Genomic DNA, 12,741 nt, shown 5'->3' with positions numbered 1-12,741 from the left:
ACGGTCTTAATCAATGTGTCGTGTCCCAAACAGGTCGGGGCGAGTCCACCAGACGGTCCCAACCAGGTCGGGGCGAGTCCGCCAGAAGGTCCCGCGGCGGCGGCGGTGGTGAAGAGGGGCCGTGGGCGACCGCCCGGGCGCAGGAACAAGGCCACGCTCCTCGCCCAGGCCAAGCTGCTGGCCCAGCAGCATGCCCAGGCCACCAAGGTGGTGTCACCGCCACCACAGCAGCAGTATGGCCAGGCCAAGTTGGTGTCACCACCACAACAGCGTGGCCATGTCACCAAGGTGGTGTCACCACCACAGCGTGGCCATGCTACCAAGTTGGTGTCACCACCACAACAGCGTGGCCATGTCACCAAGGTGGTGTCACCACCACCACAGCAGCAGCATGGCCAGGCCACCAAGTTGGTGTCACCACCACAACAGCATGGCCATGCTACCAAGGTGGTGTCACCACCACAGCGTGGCCATGCTACCAAGGTGGTGTCACCAAAGCCCACGGCCAATCAGACGCTGCTGGTGTTCCCACCCCTCCTGGCCGGAGGACGGCCACAGCAACAACAACAACAACACATCAAGCAGCTCAAGGTAATGGCGGCAAAGAGTTCAAATCACATCTCCGCTCTTCGACACCGTCGTAATAAAGAGCGCCGTGGCTATGTACACGCGCAATACAGTATACACACGAGTGTAGGGCAACACGCACGCCGAGAGTGGCAACAAAAGGTGCCAAGCCGACCCTCATAACAATTTTCTCCACGACTCCGCCGTGTAATAACGCACTCCCATGTGTGCGTCCTCACAAACGGCGAAAGAATATTCCCTGAAGAAGACCTTACAGGTCGAAACGTTGGTTTCTGTTAATACACTTCCAGCATCGTGGCTGTGAGTGTGCAGCCTTTTTCTTCTTTTTCTAAAATCTGAACTAGGTCTTAAAGCTGCTATAAGCAATAATATGTCAACATTTTAATTACCTTTTCTTATTTTTTGGTATTCAGACAGCCAGCAATGGGTAGAACACAAAATAATTTGTCTCTGCCGCAATCTGTATTCAAAGATTTTCCTAGAAGCTGTCATTGGTCGATTTGCCTGTCTACTTCCTGATTGGTTAGTCATTGAGACCAGGCTTTCTACCCATTACTGGCTGTCTGAATACCAACAAATAAAAGCTTTAAAAGGCTTTAAAGTGGTTAAAACAAAAAGGTTTTTGATTAAAAAGTTAAGCAGTTCAGTAACATGAGTCTGTCTCATTTTCACGACTTTTCAAAAATAGCAGACCTACAAGCTCATAGCGCGGCACCGAGTGCCGCGCTATGAGCTTGTAGATCTACTATTTTTCAATAGCTAAAGTTTAAAATAATGCTTAAAACACCAAATGGGGGTTCCTGTCCAGAATGGATTGAAATGGAGTAGAAGCTGTTCCAGATGACTTTCTTAACAATGAAGGCCCATGCTGGTGCTTGGTGTAAGATGGCTGCGCTGTGTGCTACGGTAAAAAAGAAACAAAACGTCCTTATCGGAGCAGAGGAAAGCCTTTCATCTTCATTCGAGCTGACCGTATAAACAATGGCTCCATATGTACCACACATGTGGCGGTGTTACAATGTACACGCTGTCGCTGACCCCTCATGGGTCCAGATATGGTTCACGGCCCCCTGTAGGAATGTGAAAGACTTGAACTGTGAAACTTAACACATTCGTGACGGGACCCCCCTTTTGGTGTTTTAAGCATTATGTTATACGTTAGCTGTTGAAAAATAGCAGATCTGCAAACTCATAGCGTGGCACTCGCAACCTTGTAGATCTGCTTTTTTTTTTTTTATCGTGAAAATGTGGCGCAAATCTTTGAATATATATTCTTTCAGAGTGAATGTTTTTAACTCAAATCTTTGCTTCTGGTGGTGGAGGAACAACATTTTTTCAGATGGGGGTCGGCGGCCAAATACATATATTTTTGGTGGTCCCTTGACATGAAAATGTTTGAGAACGACTGACTTAGAAACATGAGGTTTTTCAGAAAACTGTCTTTTTTTAGACTCTGCCTCGGGTCTAAATGGGTTAACACTCGTGCTGCTGCTGCTGCTTGGCTGAACCGGGCAGAGTTCGGAGGGCGTCCAGAACCTCTTTGAGTCACAATTCTTCTATTGACATCCCTCTTTGTCAGATCGAAAAGTCACTGTCACTTCAAAACGTTGAGTTGGTAAGCCGTGCACCGTTGGGATCAGGGACAGAATAGAATAGATTATCACCCGTTTTGAAATTGCACATACGAGTGATGCAAAGCAGTGGTTCCCAAAACGCTTTAGCTCGAGATCCAAAAGAGAAATGTTCCGTCTCTCCGCGACTCAAGCTATAGTGAGAACAGCCGATAAAAGCTTCCAAGCTTGTAGAACTTCTATTTTCACTTCTGCTTTAAAAGTTTATTCATTCAAAATTTCTGACATTTCTGAAATTATTTTGAAAATAATTTTAGCTTTTTATTTTATTTTATTCATGAAGAATTGTGTCTTTAGTTTTGTTTTTAGTTTTTTTTTACTCCCACAATTGGGTCCCGACCCAGTGTTTGGGAAACAGTGCTGTAAAGCAAGCACCAAAACAACTTGGAACTGGGCTACCATGCCGGTGAGGTAATGCAGGTGTAAAACACGGCAAAAGAAGAACACTGAGGAAGGGAGTTTGACAAAAAAGTGGATTTTTCTTTTACCAAAGCTTGCAAAGACGAATTGGATAGCCCAAGCTGTCGGTAGACGTGATATATTGGGTGAGTTTATTGTCGTTAACTTAACCCATTTAGGCCTGACGTCTGAAAAACCTTATGTTTCTGTATCAATATTTCATGACTCCAAAAATTATATGTAATATGCCATCTGACAATATGTTGTTCCAGGGACCTCCCCAGAAGAGAAGCAAAGATTTGAGTTAAAATGTTCACTCTGTAATATATTCAAAGATTTGAGGCACATTTTCACGATTTTTCAGACCTACAAGATCATAGCGTGGCACTCGGTGCCGCGCTATGAGCTTGTATATCTGCTATTTTTCAATAGCTAAAGTGTAGCATAATGCTTTAAAACACCAAAAGGGGTTCCCGCCCAAAATGGGTTAAATACAGTCAGATGGGAGTCTTATGTCTCACAATCCTCTGAGTGGCTTGTGTGCCAGGATGATCCAACATAGCTTTGTGTGCCAGGATGATCCAACATAGCTTTCCTGGAAATTGCTCATTTAGTTGCAGAATGAGTTCACAGTTCTTGACTGTTACGATATTTCTCAACTTCTCCTGGTTTTGGCTTAAACGTTTAAACTCTTCCTAATTTGTTCTGGGGACCCCCTGGTCCCCTTGGAACCTTTATCAAGCACCTCTAGGGGTCCCTGGAACCCACTTTAAGAACCAGAACGTTTCAATCGTTAATTTGTTCCGGTTGGTGTGTGACAGGCTCAATGTTAGGGCAGACGTCAGCCATGAGTCTTAGATTACAACGTTATTTATTTTCAAGTAACAGAATAGCTTGCTCTGCCTTCGCTGTAACCATATTGTATTTAGACACAAGGAAATAAGATGCAAGAGCAGATGCAGCAAGTGTGTGCGTGCGCACGGGGAGGGGGGGGTAACTAATTTATCCTGTGTGCATGGATGCGACAATGCGACATACTAGTTCCTACACGGGTTGTGCTTATAACCAATGCGACGCGTTTTGAGCTTATAGATCAGCTATTTTTGCTATATTTGAATTGAAACCCTGACATTCTTTTGTTGCTATTTTTGAATTGGAATCCTGAAAAGTAACCTTTTTTATTGAATTTCAAATTTAGTTGTAGTTATGTTAACTTTATGAACTTTATGAACATAACTTGGACACAAAAAGGCAATCACATTTTACTAGTCATTAAGTACTAGTCATTTAATACTAGTCATGAAGTAATTGAAGCGGGTTTAGAAAACAGCTGAAATCAATACTATATCAGTATTCTGATATTAACATGCAGGCTGCATTTAGTGAAGGTGGGGGCCGCGTGTGGCCCACCGGGCCGCCAGTTGCCCACCTCTGGTTTATAGGCTGTCAATCACAGCGACTGGCCAATCACAGAGCGTCCTTGCACAACCCGCGTAGGCTTTGGTATGACGCTGCATGGGCGCACAACTGGTTATGTCATCACTCGTCTCACCCAAATCAGAGTCCAATTAGTTTGACTCAGGTCAGGTGTGACTGCAGCCACACCCTGCAGCTGAAGTTAGGAGCAGGTTTGGTGTGGTTGACTGTCACCTCTGCTTCACTTTATTTCTCACATATCACAAGTTCACAGGTAAAGGAGTTGGTGAAATGAGAATGAAAATGAAAAGCTGCCCATGAATTGCAGTTACATTAAGAATATAATGCACAGAGAAGTGGATTTAAAATACAATTGATCTCTCTCTCGACTTATACTGTCTCTTTGAGATATATTTCACGATTTTTAGCTTGGAGAATTGTACAATTTTTATATTTTGGATGGTTAGTTAATTATAAAAGTTTTTTTCTTAGTGTTTTATTTATTTATTTGTAAACCTGTGATCATGCCGAATGTTCATTAAGCAATCGACTACCAACGCAAACGTAATAGCAGGTGACACATGTTTCAATTCAATTCAAAGGGCTTTATTGGCATGAGAAAACATACGTTTACATTGCCAAAGCAGAAAGAACAATACAACAATACAGCAATACAATCAAAACAAAAATTATGTACATTTGAAAGTCAGAATCTTCAATAGATCAATTTCTATGTACCAAGATCACTCGATGCAGGTATAGTGCAGGAATATACACAATGATTAGTCTTTAGGGTGGTTGTGTTCCATTTGATATCCTTCTCCTATCACAGCAACTCACAAATCTTGCTGCTGTGTTTGCACATTGTTGTACTTCGCCCAGCAGATATGGGAGTTTTTTGTCATTGGTCATGTTTTCAAAACCTCCGTGTGTGGTTGTAATCTGTGGGAAGTATGTGTCTCTGATGTCTTGGTACAATGGACAGGTTAGGAAGTGTAGCTCGGTTTCCACTTCATTTTGTGTGCAGTGGGTGCATAGTCTGTCTTCTCTCGGGATACAGGTCTGCCTATGACGGCCTTTCTCGATCGCGAGACTGTGCTCACTGAGTCTGTACCTCACACCACCCATGGATCCAACACTCAATCAACGCATGTGTTCTGCACCTCTCCTTGATTCCTAATACTCCTCCTAACACCTTGTTGTGGTTGTTCTTCTCTCCCAGGCGCCCCAACCCCAGCTCTCGGTCTGTCCCCAGACCCACGTGGTCTACGCTGGCATCAACCTCAACGGCATGCCCCTCACCCCGGAGCTGTCCCCCATGTCTGCCCCGCTCCTCCTCCCCTTCCAGCCCAAACTCGGGAAGGAGCCCCAGCCTCAGGAGGCCATCGGGGACTCTCTGAAACAGCAACAGCAGCAGCAGCCCCCCGCTCCGGGGGGAGCTTCTCCGCCGTCTGCCCCGCCGAGGCACCCCGCGGCGTCATCCGGAGGCTCCCCGGGAGGAGGCTTCAGCCCCACCAAAGGCATGTGTCCCCTGGATGTGTTCAGGACCAGACTGGGCCTCCACAGACCCCCACCTCCATCGGAGAACCCCGACGCTTTGACGCCACAGAGTTCCACCACCGCGCGGCCCCCTGCCCCCATCCTGCACCACCACCACCACCACCACCAACAACACCACCATCCTCTGCAGACCAAGGCCGGGGGGGGAGGTCTGGTAGACACTCCTCTCCCCGGTGGGGACCTCCAGCACCACCACCACCACCACCAGTGCTCGGGATGCAGCGAGGACGAGGCGTCTCAGCCGCGGGGGGGAAGCTTCCGCGGCGAGGGGAAGAGCCGTCCTCCGCTGCCGCCGCTCCGCGTGCTGCCCCTGGACCTGGACTGCAGCGTCCACGTGAGGCAGCTGATGCGCACGCGGCTGGGCTCCACGCAGCTGCAGTCCTTCACCCGCCGTCTCTCCGAGGTCCTGTCCCAGGACCTGAAGCCTGCGGCGGCACCGTCGATGACCCCCGCCGTCGTCCCCTGCTCCCCCCCCGTCACTCCGCCCCCCGAGCAGGCCGCTCCGCTCAACCTCAGCATGCGCACGCCGCCGCTGGTGGGCGCCGCTAAACGGACGTGCTCGGACGACGACGATGACATGGATCCATCGACGGACGAGCCCTCGGCCAAGAAGACCAGGGTCTGCCCCTCCTCCTCGGAGCAGGCCGAGGCGGAGGACCTGAGCCTGGGAGGGAGGTCCAACTCCGCCTCTGGGAGATTGGGCGGAGGAGGAGGAGGAACGATTAAGAGCCAACAGGAGGAGCCGGCCGACCTGAGCTCCCCGGTCCGGCTGCGAGCCTTCCTCCTGGGCCTTCCGCCCTTCCACATCAAAGTGGAGGAGAAAGACCCGAGCGAAGCCCCCCCCTCCTCCTGGGGGAAACCCTCCTCTCTCCTGCTTCCTCATCCTGTTCCTCTGCTGCTGCCGCCGCCGTCTGCCGCCACCGCCTCCCCCCCGAGGGCCGAGACGAAGACGACGGAGGTGAGGGACGACCAGAACCAGGCGACGGTAAAGACTGAACCCTGCCTCCCGACGGCCACCGAGGTGGAACCGTCGCCCTCGGCGGGCTGCGGAGGAGGCAAGGACCTTGGTAAAACGGAAGCCGCCGTCCCAGTCCGAGTGGAGACCCTCAAAGCCGAGGACGTGGAAAGGGACGACGGAGAGGACGAGACGGAGGCGAGGGAAGAAGAGACCTCTGAGCCTCGCGACGACGCCATGGACCAAAACGGAGACTTCGGCGAGGGGCGAGAGGAACTGCCCGACGATGAGCAAATGGAGTGCGATGTGGAGGCTTTGACCAACGGACTGCCCAGCGCGGTGATTCCTCAACCCACTGCCTTACCCCTGGCCCAGCAAAGCTGAAGAAGTATGTGGACGGCTACAGAAAAAAAAGGAAAAGAAACGACCACGTGATCCGACTGGAACTCTGACTTAAAATGGGTTTGTGGGTCTTGGGATCATAAGCACTCAAAGATAACTATCATTAGCAGAGTCATTGGGTAATTATTAGCCCAGGTATTTTCAGGGTCCGTGGGACGTTTGTTTGGTTTGGGGAAAACTTTGGCCGTGATCCACGTTTTTTGGATGGAAACAAACATTCTGTACCGGTTCAGTCGGTCGTTTTTTAAGCCACAAAACTGGAGCCGCATGGAACGGGAGTTGGGATTATTATTATTTCTTTTCTCATTTTTTTTGTTTTTTGAACTATTAGGTATTTTTGGATTCACGGCTGCCATTAACCTCCAGTGGAGGAAGTGTTTGTCTTCAGCAGACATTACAGACAATCCCTGTCTGTGTCTCTCCCTCTCTCTCCATCTCTGTACTGTATCGATTCTGCCTCTGTTCATGTCTGTCGAGTCGACGCCGTCAAATCCTGTGTTTAATTGAACTCTGAAGAGTGTACAACATGGTTCCATTTGTACACTCCTCGGACTGCGGGTCCATTTGGTTTAAACCTGTACCCTCTTCGGACAACGGGGTCCGGATCCATTTGGTTTCATCTGTACACTCTTCAGACACGTAGAAATGTTGACATATTTGAGCCTTATTTTCATCAAATGGCTCCTTTCACAACACTATCAAATGTTATGTTTATATAACGACGAAATACTGAACGGAACCGAGTTATATAGAATTTTAAGAATGGATATTACATCTAAATAGATGATGCTATGCATCAAGATAAACTTGTTTAATCTACAGTATATATATATATAATAACTTTTCTAGCTCGTTTAAAAAAAAAACTGTCTTCGGCCTACTATGTACTTCTAGGGGAATGATGTTATTTTCTACAAAATGTTATATGAATATTTAGCTGTTGTAAAATAGATAGACTTTTGGGGAGTACAGAGCACGTTGGGTCTTTTTTTTGCTGGTGGAGCAAAAAGTACCCTAGAATTTATAAATGTGCTCCTTCTTCTCTTTACACACACGTGCCTTATCATCTGTGAGCTGACCGCGTCCCCCGCTAGTCTGAAAGCGTAGAGGCTTTTTAAACAATGCAATGTCAGGAATGTCACCTTTTTTGTGACCTAAACAAATGTTCAGAGGTAGCCCTCCTGACAATTTTAAGTTTTTCAAGTCTCGTTTTTCCCTCTGAAGATTGTAAACTTTTGTCTTTGATAGTGAAACACGCTCTTTCCAGGCGGCCGGCCTACAGTTATGAAACCCATACGTGAAGGCTTTGTTCGCATTTGGGGTTTTAAATTTGCATGCTTAAAATAAGTTCTGTGGTTGAACATAATCTTGAGCATTTCATGTTTTGTTCTACAACATAAAATTACACCCGCATATATATCTCAACGGTTAATTCTGAAGCCAGTGTGTGCTTTATTATAAAAAGACAATTTGTATTATGTGGCTTAAATAAAATCAAAAAAAGATTTGTTGATTTGTGTAGATTATGTTGTTGGAACAAAATGTTTGAATATCATGAGCCTTTGCTATACAGTAGCTTGTTTTTGTTTTACATTTATTTATTTATGCAAAACCTACCTGATGAGAGAAACAAAACAACTAAACTGGCTCCCGCCCGGGAGGGACCTATAGGTTACTTTGAGAAGCCATGGTGGACTTAGTCTACAAAAAAACGCTAGAACACTATTTGAAATTAAATGTTTTGTAGGTCTGTACATTTGGCAGGCAACCAATTAGCATAATCATTTAAGGGACACAATGGAAATGCCATTGTAATGTATGATCTGTTTTAAACTCCAATAAGTAAAAAAGTAAATACATATTTAACCACTTCGAATCTCATCTGCCCCACTGCCAAAAATAGCTAGATTTTTGACAAAGCTAATCGTTAAAATGAAAGAAAGCAGCAAATGAAAAAATTTAACCCTCATATTTTACTTTATCTCTCTAAAAAAAGAAAGTTGTCCTTTAAGAGTATCACCTGAACATTTCAGCCACTGTAGTATTTGGATGAGGTTTGAACAGATTCATTGATTAACCACTTAAGCCATATTTGATATATTATTTGAATAGCAAAACAAAAGCAAGGCAAGCTCACAACTCGTATGGATCTGCAATTTTAGCTATTTTTCTAAAATCTTTGTACATTTGCCTATAATGACATGTCCACAAATTAAAATGTAAGTGGAAGTGAAATTGCTCTATTGTTGAGCCAAAACGTTTTGGAGAAACAAACGTCACTTTGGAAATTTTATTTCACATAATGCTTTTTTTGTGTAAGGTAGATAAGTGCCAATGCAGGATTTCTTTCTCCCATCTATCATTTGCGTAGAAAACAAATTCAAGGGGACAAAAAATTCACAAAAATGCTATGTTTCATTACAACCTACACCTATAACCTTGTGTCATTTTGTTTTTCTCCAATGTCAGGGTTTTTTTTGCGTCTAAACGTTGGCTGGATTTCGTTGCTGTCGGGCAGAAACCTATTTCCATGTTTCAAATTAGTTTTTTTCCGTAGATTTACGCCCCGCTTTATCATACGAGTGTCACACAAAAGTAGTGAATATATTAGATCTACAAGCTCACATCACATTCACATTGTGGCACGCTGTGCGCTTGTAGATGGTTTTAAAATAATGAAGATAAAGCGGGAACGGTTTTTGGAAGGTTTCTACCCGACTGCAACGTTTTGCACACTACTGAATCTGGCTGTCGCAATTTCCTCTCTCCCCCTATTTATATCAAATCTCTGACTCGTGTTTAACTTCTGATTTACGTAATTTTTAGGTAGACTTTAGTTATATTATTATTATGGTTATGTACTGTTGTATTATTCCTAGTATTTCTTTTATTTTTAACTTGATGGTGGCCATAATCCATTTTATGTTGTATTTTCTTTTATTTGTATGTAATATTCTTTCTGGAATGAATGCATGGGGTTTGGTTGGAGTCGACCAGGTGAAACCTTAGCGTTCCTATTCTGGAGGGCGAACATTAGGCAAGAATAGATCTGCAAGATCATTGTACGAAGCTTGTAGATCGGCTATATTTTCATCGAAGAGATTGGAGAAATACTAGCTGACCTATAGAGCGCCGAAGTCCTGACGTCACTCGCTCGTCCCCTGGTTCTGCCTGGTTCACGGTCATGGGCTCATCTTGAAATCGTTTCATATAAGCGTTGTTGTCCAAAAATAAACAAGCTGTCTGCGTTATTGTCAGGGAGGTGTCTCCGTATCGTTTGCGACAGTCAGTCACTCATATATGATAGTGTGTTTCTAGAGAAAATGTAACTAATTCAGTAGCAGTAACATTAGCGTTTTCTCTCAGTCAGTTGATTCTGAGTGAAACGGCCGGGGGGACATGTTATATTTTTCAAACACAGTTCTTCTATGAGGCGATCTAAAATCCCCCTATGGGGATAACAATGCAAATAAAAAGTACATGAACCCGTGGATTTGCGCCCTCTACCGATATCGACGTCAGACTTCGGTGCTCTATTGTAGAGCCCTGAGGGACACCTAAGTAACATAGTTTTTGAGTGGTGAAAAGGTTTAGTCCTATTCTGTAGTGATGGAGGTTGGATGGATCTCGTGGAACCAAAGTTTATTCTGTACTGTAACCGTTGGCAAAACAAATGTGCCACAACTTGACAAGACTTGGAAAATGTTAAGAACTTGATGATTTACAATTCAGACTTGACCGTTTTATTTCAAGAAAACCTTTAGGAGTTGTCTTTCTACACTGTTCTTTGTTTTTTGGTAGCCCATATTTGTTTTTCTCCTTGTCTTTTTTTGTTGTCTTTTGATGTGACGAGAAACAGATTCTCGTCACAGGAAAGGATGTAGATGCAAGTACCTGCTACTTAAGAGGAACACCTCTGTAGGAAGTAGGTTTGTAATCGAGCACGCACACACACGCGTGCTCGCACATGCATGCACGCACACAGAGCTAGGATGTCTCCCAGTACGACTACAGTCTTCTATATCGGTGGTTCCCAAACTTTTTCATGTCAAGGACCCCCAAATTGACACTAATTAGACCGCGGAGTGAGTTTTGAGTTACAGACCCATAAGGGTCCATTTTGGTTCCTAACTATCATTTAGCTGGGGACCCCCTGGAACTCCCTCAAGGACCCCTGGGGGTGCCCGGACCCCACTTTGGGAACCACTGTTCTATATTACTGTTAATTGCTTGAATATCTCCACAGTGGGGAGTCAGATGAAACACTTCAGTGCTTTGCTCAAGGGCACATTGGCAGCGGCTACTGGTGTTACTGTTGAGTCAGTGAATGTAAGTTCAACACCTGTTCACTCCTCTAGCTGTGCCTCTGTCACGTTAACGTCAAAACAAACCGTGTCTACCGTGTCTTCTACACGTAGACGTTAGAAATCACTCTTTTGTAGATTTTTCTTTTTTTTTCTTTCTTTTTTTTTCTACTCTTTTATTTAAGTTCTAGTTTATTAAAGGTCGTTTAGGTTAAATTGTTTTTGTTATTGATTTAAAGTGTAATATTAAATGTTTACATCTTTTTTCCATTATTGTTATGCATGTTGGCGACAAACACGTTTGTTCTTCTACTCCCAGTGTTTTTGCACACATCTTTTTGCCATGCAGTCATCGATGGCACTGTTTGTTTAAAGTACTTCAAATTAAAGTGCCTAACTTGCCTAAAAAAGAACAACATATGAATTCAATGTGTTAAATCTGTTTGGCAGGGCAATAGTCTCGTTCAGTTCAGTGTCTGGTGTTACCATGGACCTGTAAAGCAATGTATGCGCCGTTTTCTGGAAATTCTCAATGCTTCCACTAGATGGAGCCAAAGGCCCATTAGAGCAAAGTATCACCTACTTTGACAATGCATTTCGTATCGTTCTCTCCTCTCTGTCTTAATTCAAATATGCTTTATTGTCATGCATGACGAGCATTCTTATATTGCTAAAGCATCAATGACATACAGATACAGTATGATACACAATTATAATACATATTCAGAATCGGAACAAACAATACAAACAAGACAAGGAAAAACAAACTAGTGTTCACCCATTGCTCCTCATTCTCTGCCAGGCTGTTACATATATTTGTTGCCAACTTTGTTTGAACATACCCCCCCCCCCCCCCCCCCCTCTCTCTCATTCAAAGGGCCTAAGTTACTGGCATGTGAAAATTACAGTACAGCCCAGATCTGTAAGGTTGCAACTTTGCAATTAAAATATAGGTTGTAGTCTTAATTCGTCTTAATCTTTATTGTCTCCACCAGGCTGAAGGCATGGGGAGAGAGTATGTTTTGCACGCTGTATGTGTGTGTGTGCACGCCCGTCCGTCCGTCTAAGCTAATCTCTGGCACCGTTAACCCGGTCGATGCCAAACTTTGCACACACACTCCCTGGATGCCAACGATGAACCTCTGCCCCAAATCTTCCAGAACGGCCTGTTTGAACTGACTTTTGAAAAACAAATTCTTTGATATTACTACTCCAGATTCTGTCCAAAAATCCCGCAAATTATTACACAGTATCTCTATAATCATGTGCTCAGGTCGGATCTGTCCGATATTTCATATTCGGCCCTACCATTAAGGCTTTCAAAGTTTTCAGGATTGTCCCGTTTTGAACAAAACGCCTCAAATCATGAACGCAGCATGCAATTTATGTGAAATCTTTCACAGACTTTCCTATACTACTAGGCTGAGGAATATATCCCACCCTTTTCACATTGGCCTGTTATAGCGCCACCAGGAGGCCACAACCT

At 44.7% G+C, this 12,741-nt stretch overlaps 1 long non-coding RNA gene across 1 annotated transcript; it reads left to right on the top strand.

Annotated features, from left to right (window-relative positions):
* Positions 1-38: 38 nt before the first annotated feature.
* On the top strand, positions 39-592 carry LOC310857924. Its single transcript, XR_014569186.1, has 3 exons — positions 39-207; positions 289-366; positions 484-592. It is a non-coding gene; the product is annotated as an uncharacterized lncRNA (long non-coding RNA).
* Positions 593-12,741: the final 12,149 nt, after the last annotated feature.

The sequence above is a fragment of the Protomyctophum parallelum genome (assembly GCF_964188405.1).
Source record: "Protomyctophum parallelum genome assembly, chromosome: 1".
Taxonomy (NCBI): Eukaryota; Metazoa; Chordata; class Actinopteri; order Myctophiformes; family Myctophidae; genus Protomyctophum; species Protomyctophum parallelum.
Note: the sequence above shows the minus strand (reverse complement) of the source record. Positions and strands in the feature narration are given on the sequence as shown.